This window comes from Mustela nivalis (genome assembly GCF_964662115.1).
Source record: "Mustela nivalis genome assembly, chromosome: 13".
NCBI classification, from domain to species: Eukaryota; Metazoa; Chordata; class Mammalia; order Carnivora; family Mustelidae; genus Mustela; species Mustela nivalis.
This window is the reverse complement of record NC_139032.1, coordinates 74684424-74690423: the sequence shown is the minus strand read 5'-3', so window position 1 is coordinate 74690423 and position 6000 is coordinate 74684424.

Genomic DNA, 6000 nt, shown 5'->3' with positions numbered 1-6000 from the left:
CATCCACTCCTGTGATCTCCCTCAGCAAGCTCCTAACCTCCCTGAGCCTCAGTTTCTCCATCAGAGGTCACCGACAGGACCTAGAAGGCAGAGCAAATGTAGGTCGAGACCTTGGGAGAAAGTGAGAACAGAACTCGGCCTTGTGGCTTCAGCCTGCATCCTGGCTCCTCGGGGCCAGGCCTCCCCAAGACCAAGCACAAGGGCTGCTCAAAAAAGCAAGGAAACATACGTGTGTTTCTACAGCAGCTGGTTCCTGGGAAGCCCTGGGATGGCCTGTTCCAGCTGCCTCACCCACAAGGTTTCCGATTCACTAGGTCCAGGTGGAGCCCGAGAATCTGCATTGCTGGTCATTCCTGAGAGACGCCAATGCCGCGGGTCTGCCAGCCAGCGAACCACACTTTATTGAACATCTTTCATCACATTCTTGAAAACCCTTTGAGGATACGGAAGAAGGAGATTGACAGCTCCTCACACACACCAAAGTTCCTAAAAATACTCCAACATGCCTCCCTCCTGCAAAGTTCTCTCCCTCATGGTGCTGGCTCACAGGGTCTTCTTCTCCAGTCTTTCTCACTTGGTTCCAATTCTAGAAGCTTCTCCCTCCCCCTGCCCTGGAGACTTCCACCTGTCTCTCTCCACACCCCAGTGGGCAACGTCAACCAAGGGCGCTTCTTGCAAGATGGTGCAAGATGGAGGAGTGATAACCAGGTCAAGCAAGGTTCCTGCCATCCCTTCTGCTCACTTGTATAACCTTCAGTTATACAAGTCACTGTCACCCTCAGACAGATCCAGTCCATAAAAGTGTGTGAGGCGCATGGCATGTATCAGACATTCACTGAGGGTCCAACTCCTGCCCTCAGTGAACTCATGTCTAATGGCCTTTAGGGAGGCAGAGAGACCCCTACCATGCCATGGCCATCTCTGTGGTAGGACCTGTGGGGGCCCAGAAACTAGGACAAAGCCCGGGTTTTCAGAGAAGACAGCGCTTTAGGCTCACACCTGAGGGACAAGTAGGAGTTGGTCAGGCAAGGAGGCAGGAAGAGAAGCTTCCAAGCCAAGGGAGAAGCTCGTGTAGGGGCACTGAAGCAAGAGAGGGGTAGAGTATTCAAGTTACCAAATCAAGGAGATGAGACGTCATAGGGACCAGAATGTGTGAGTGAAGAGCCTGGTTTCCAAAACTCCAAGGAGGACGACCTGTAGGCCTCAGACTGGGTTCTGTGAGGACAAAGAGAGTAAAGAAAGCAGGGTCAGCCAGGCCTGACGTTCAGGAAAGGGAAGACAAGGGGGAGCCATCCCAGGCCACCCCAAAGGTGTCCAGATCTCCAGATCTCTCAGCACAGGGGGCCCCTCCGTGGAAGGGCTCTCCCCGCACTTTCCCACTGGGAACGGGGACCCGGGGGCAGCTTCAGGAACACGGACCCGCCTGTCCTCCCTGCGGTCCCAGAAGGGGGGCTCTGTGAGTACAGCCTCCCATCTGGATGAGGACCTTGAGCACCCAGAGGTCACACAACTTGTCCTAGGTCACACAGATGGTGATGACAAAGCCAAGACTCGAATCCCAACAGGACTTGAGTGTCTTAACTGCTTTGCCTTAGCGGCTCCAGAGAGGAAGAAACACACCCTTTCTCACTCTCCTTAGCCCAATCCCAGCATTCCCAAACGATTCCTGACAAGCATGGCTCCAGGGAACGAAGTGCCCCTCCAGGCCCCAGAGAGTCTGGACCATGCAAGGAGTGCATTTTCATGAGAAACTGCCCTTGACATCGGGTGTGTGTGTGTGTGTGTGTGTGTGTGTGTGTGTGTGTATCATTCTTTCTGAGTTGGTCGGTGACTCAGTTCTGGAGCCAAGCAAAGCCTGGTTCACATTCTACCTCTACTCCCTACAAGCTGTGTTGTAGGGCAAGTTGTAGGGGAACTCCCGGAGCCTCCATATCCCCATTTGTAAAGTGAAAAGAGGGTGGTACTTGCCCCACAGGGCTGCTGGGTTCAGCACCAAGGAGGTGCCTGGCACAGGGGCAGAGCCCCGTCAAGAGTGACTGGTGATTTCCATTCTGGGTGTGCTGACCCCGGGGTTTCTGAACTTGCAGAACAGAGGGCCGCCAAGATGGAGATCCCACCAGGGTACCTGCCGTTTTGTGGGCCATGGTCTGGCTGTCAGCAGGTCTCCCAGGCCACCTCACGAGGCCCATTCCTCTCCCACTCCTGCCTTCTTTGCATACCCCGAGATTAGAAATCTTGTTCCCAACTCAGGAAGCAGCAGATGTTGGAGAGGATGCAGAGAAAGGTGAACCTTCTTACACTGTTGGTGGGAGTGCAAGCTGGTGCAGACACTCTGGAAAATAGAATAGAGTTTCCTCAAAAAGTTAAAAATAGAGCTACCCTTCTACCCAACAAGTGCACTACTAGGTACCTATCCAAAGGATACAAAGTGATTTGAAGGGGCACGTGCACCCCAATGTTTATAGCAGCAATGTCTACAGTAGCCAAACTATGGAAAGAGCCTAGATGTCCATCGACAGATGAATGGATAAAGAAGATGTGGTATATGGGAATGCAAGCTGGTGCAGCCACTCTGGAAAACAGCATGGAGGTTCCTCAAAATGTTGAAAATAGAACTGCCCTATGACCCAGCAATTGCACTACTGGGTATTTACCCTAAAGATACAAACGTAGTGATCCAAAGGGGCACGTGCACCCGAATGTTTATAGCAGCAATGTCCACAAGAGCCAAACTATGGAAAGAACCTAGATGTCCATCAACAGATGAATGGATCAAGAAGATGTGGTATATATACACAATGGAATACTATGCAGCCATCAAAAGAAATGAAATCTTGCCATTTGCGACAACATGGATGGAACTAGAGCGTATCATACTTAGCGAAATAAGTCAAGCGGAGAAAGACAACTATCATATGATCTCTCTGATATGAGGAAGTGGTGATGCAACATGGGGGCTTAAGTGGGTAGAAGAAGAATCAATGAAACAAGATAGAATTGGGAGGGAGACAAACCATAAGTGACTCTCAATCTCACAAAACAAACTGAGGGTTGCTAGGGGGAGGGAGGTTGGGAGAAGGGGGTGGGATTATGGACATTGGGGAGGGTATGTGCTTTGGTGAGTGCTGTGAAGTGTGTAAACCTGGTGATTCACAGACCTGCACCCCTGGGGATAAAAATATATGTTTATAAAAAATTAAAAATTAAAAAAAAAAGAAGATGTGGTGTATATATATATATATATATACATATATATATATGTATATATATATATATATTAGAATACTATGCAGCCATCAAAAAGAATGAAATCTTGCCTTTTGCAATGTCATGGGTGGAACTGAAGGAACTGAAGTCAGAGAAAAACGAATACCATAGGATTTCCCTCATATGTGGAATTTAAGAAACAAAATGGGTGAATGTAGGGTAAGGAAAAATATAGTAAGATGGAAACAGAGAGGGAGACAAACCATAAGGGTTGCTGAACTCTAGGAAACAGACTGCGGGTTGCCAGAGGGGAGATGGGGGGCGGGGGGATGGGGTCACTGGGTGACGGGCCTTAAGGAGGGCAACTGATGAATCACTAAATTCTACCTCTGAAACTAAAAAAAAAAAAGAGAGAGGGAAGGAGACCAAAATGCCTGTAACAACCAATGGAAATCAGGTATGAGCTTGCTGGGACGGCCATAGCAAAGTACCACAGACCAGGGCTTAAAAAGCAAGCATTTTTTTTTTCCCTATAGCTCCAGAGACCGGAAGTCCAAGATCAAGGTGTCAGCAGGGTTGGTTTCTTCTGAGGAAGAAACCCTCTCCTCACCTTGCAACTGGCGGTCTTCTCCCTCTGTCCTCACGTGGTTTCCCCCCTAAGTGTCCATGTCCTAACTTCCTCTTCCTATAAGGAATTCAGTCATACTGAATTAGGGCCCACCCTAATGACCTCGTTTTTTAATTAATTATCTCTTTTTAAACCTTATCTTTAAGGTGCCTGGGTCACTAAGTCAGTTAAGCAACGGCCTTCGACTCAGGTCATGATCCTGGAGCCCTGGGATCGGATCCTGCACCAGGTTCCCTGCTCAGTGGGGAGTCCGCTTCTCCCTCTGACCCTCCCCTCTCTCATCCTCTCTCTCTCTCTCTCTCTCTCTCTCTCTCTCAAATAAATAAATAAAATATTTTTTTAAAAACCCTATATTTAAATATAGCCATAATCTGAGGTATCAGGGGTGAGGACTTTGACACACGAATTTCCAGGGCGAACACAACTCAGCCTAGAATGTCAGTTACGTAGTGCATCTGGTATAGTGTGGGGCATTTATAAGCGCTCAAGAAGTGGTTCCAAAGTTAAGGGTGATGACAGAGACAATGACTCCCTCCAGACTAGGAAACACTATGACAGGGTGACCATCCACACAGCTCAGGAGCCCCTGGGAAGTCCTTCCGGGTCAAAGGGGGTCCTGGGAGCTGGGAGGCCATGCACCTAATGAATCTGTGCATCCATGGATTTTGGAGTCAGAGTGACAAAAGGTTTGGACCTCGTGACAGCACTCAGCCACAGAACACCCTGAGCAAACCATCGCATGTAGCTAAGCCTCGACTTCCCTCAGGCGTCGAGGTGACACCTGACAGAGCCTGGCGGGGGGAGGGGCCTGCGCGCACGCTCTCCTCCAGCTGTCAGCGGGAAGACCAGCCTGACCATCTGCCCGTCAGGACCCAAGCCCCTTGCAGGGGCTCAGAGTCTGCAGGCCTTGACCGGGAATAATCATCCCAGCCCCACGGGGTTGTCGTTAGGTGGAAATGAGTCAAGGTGTGTGAAAGCATTTTGTCATCCGCAGAGTGCCCCGTCCAGGTCAGCTGCTAGCCTCCTTTCAGGACGCATCGCCTCAGAGGTCTTCGTGAGAGGGTGTTCACACCCACGCACCCGATTCCAAGAAAAAACACAAGAGGTGGGGGCCGCGTGGTTTCATCCCTCATGACTCACAGAGGCCACTCTTGCCAGCTATTCAAATCCTGTGGCTAGAGCAGCTGTGCATTTTGACTCTTCGACCAAGTTTGCTAACCCTCCCTAAGGCTGCGCCTGCCGCCCACGCTTCTCTGGTCCAGAGGGAGGGAGCGGAGGGGCCAAGGTGACAGGGAAATTCATCCCAAGACCACGCGACCCTCACAGGGGAGGGGTGCCAACAGCAGGGAAGCCGGGAGTGGGCACGATGGTCCAGGAGCAGATGCTCGCCTCTGACAGCAGGCGGTCGGAGGAGAAAAGTCCAGAAGGTGGCAGGGGATCCTAGGGGGGGATGGGGAGGGAATGCTAAAGGGGGCTGTCACCTGCGGTGAGGCTAGAATTGCAGAAATGAGAGTCGGAGCACAGAAAAGAGAAGAAAGAGAGGGAACAGGAGAAGAGGAGGGGAAGGACAGGGAGTAAAGGGGGAAACCTCAGAGAATACCGACATTCTGGATCTTGGGAAGAAAGGGAGCCAACGCGCTGGTAGGTGAAGCGGCCCAGGAGGTCGGGGAGACGAGCAGAGCTCTGAGGGGCTGGGAGGGGTCGCCAGCTGGCTCTCGGGCCCTGGAACAAAGACCACAGGCAGGGCAGTTGAAAGAACAAAGTTTGTTTTCTCATCGCTGTGGAAGCTCGTTATCTGAGGGCGTCTGAGAACCCCGGCAGGGCAGGGATCTGGGGGGGCTCCCCTCCTGGCTGGCAAATGGGCCACCTTCCTGCTGCGTCATCACGTGGTGGGCTTTGGAGCGTCCCTTCTCATAAGGACACTAAGGTGATGGGGACAAGGCTCCACCCTTACCAAGCAGATAACCTCATTACCCCCTTAAGGGCCCTGGCTCCAAATATGGTCACAATGGGGGTGAGGGCTTCAATATAGGGGACAGAGTTGGAGAATTTTCAAATTGGCCCATTTGAGGCAAAAAGAATGAGAAAGAGGTAGTACAAAGGTTAGAAGCTTGAGAGCCTCCGTAAGAGCGAGGGAATCTGTCTCAGCCCGCCCCTGGAGCCCT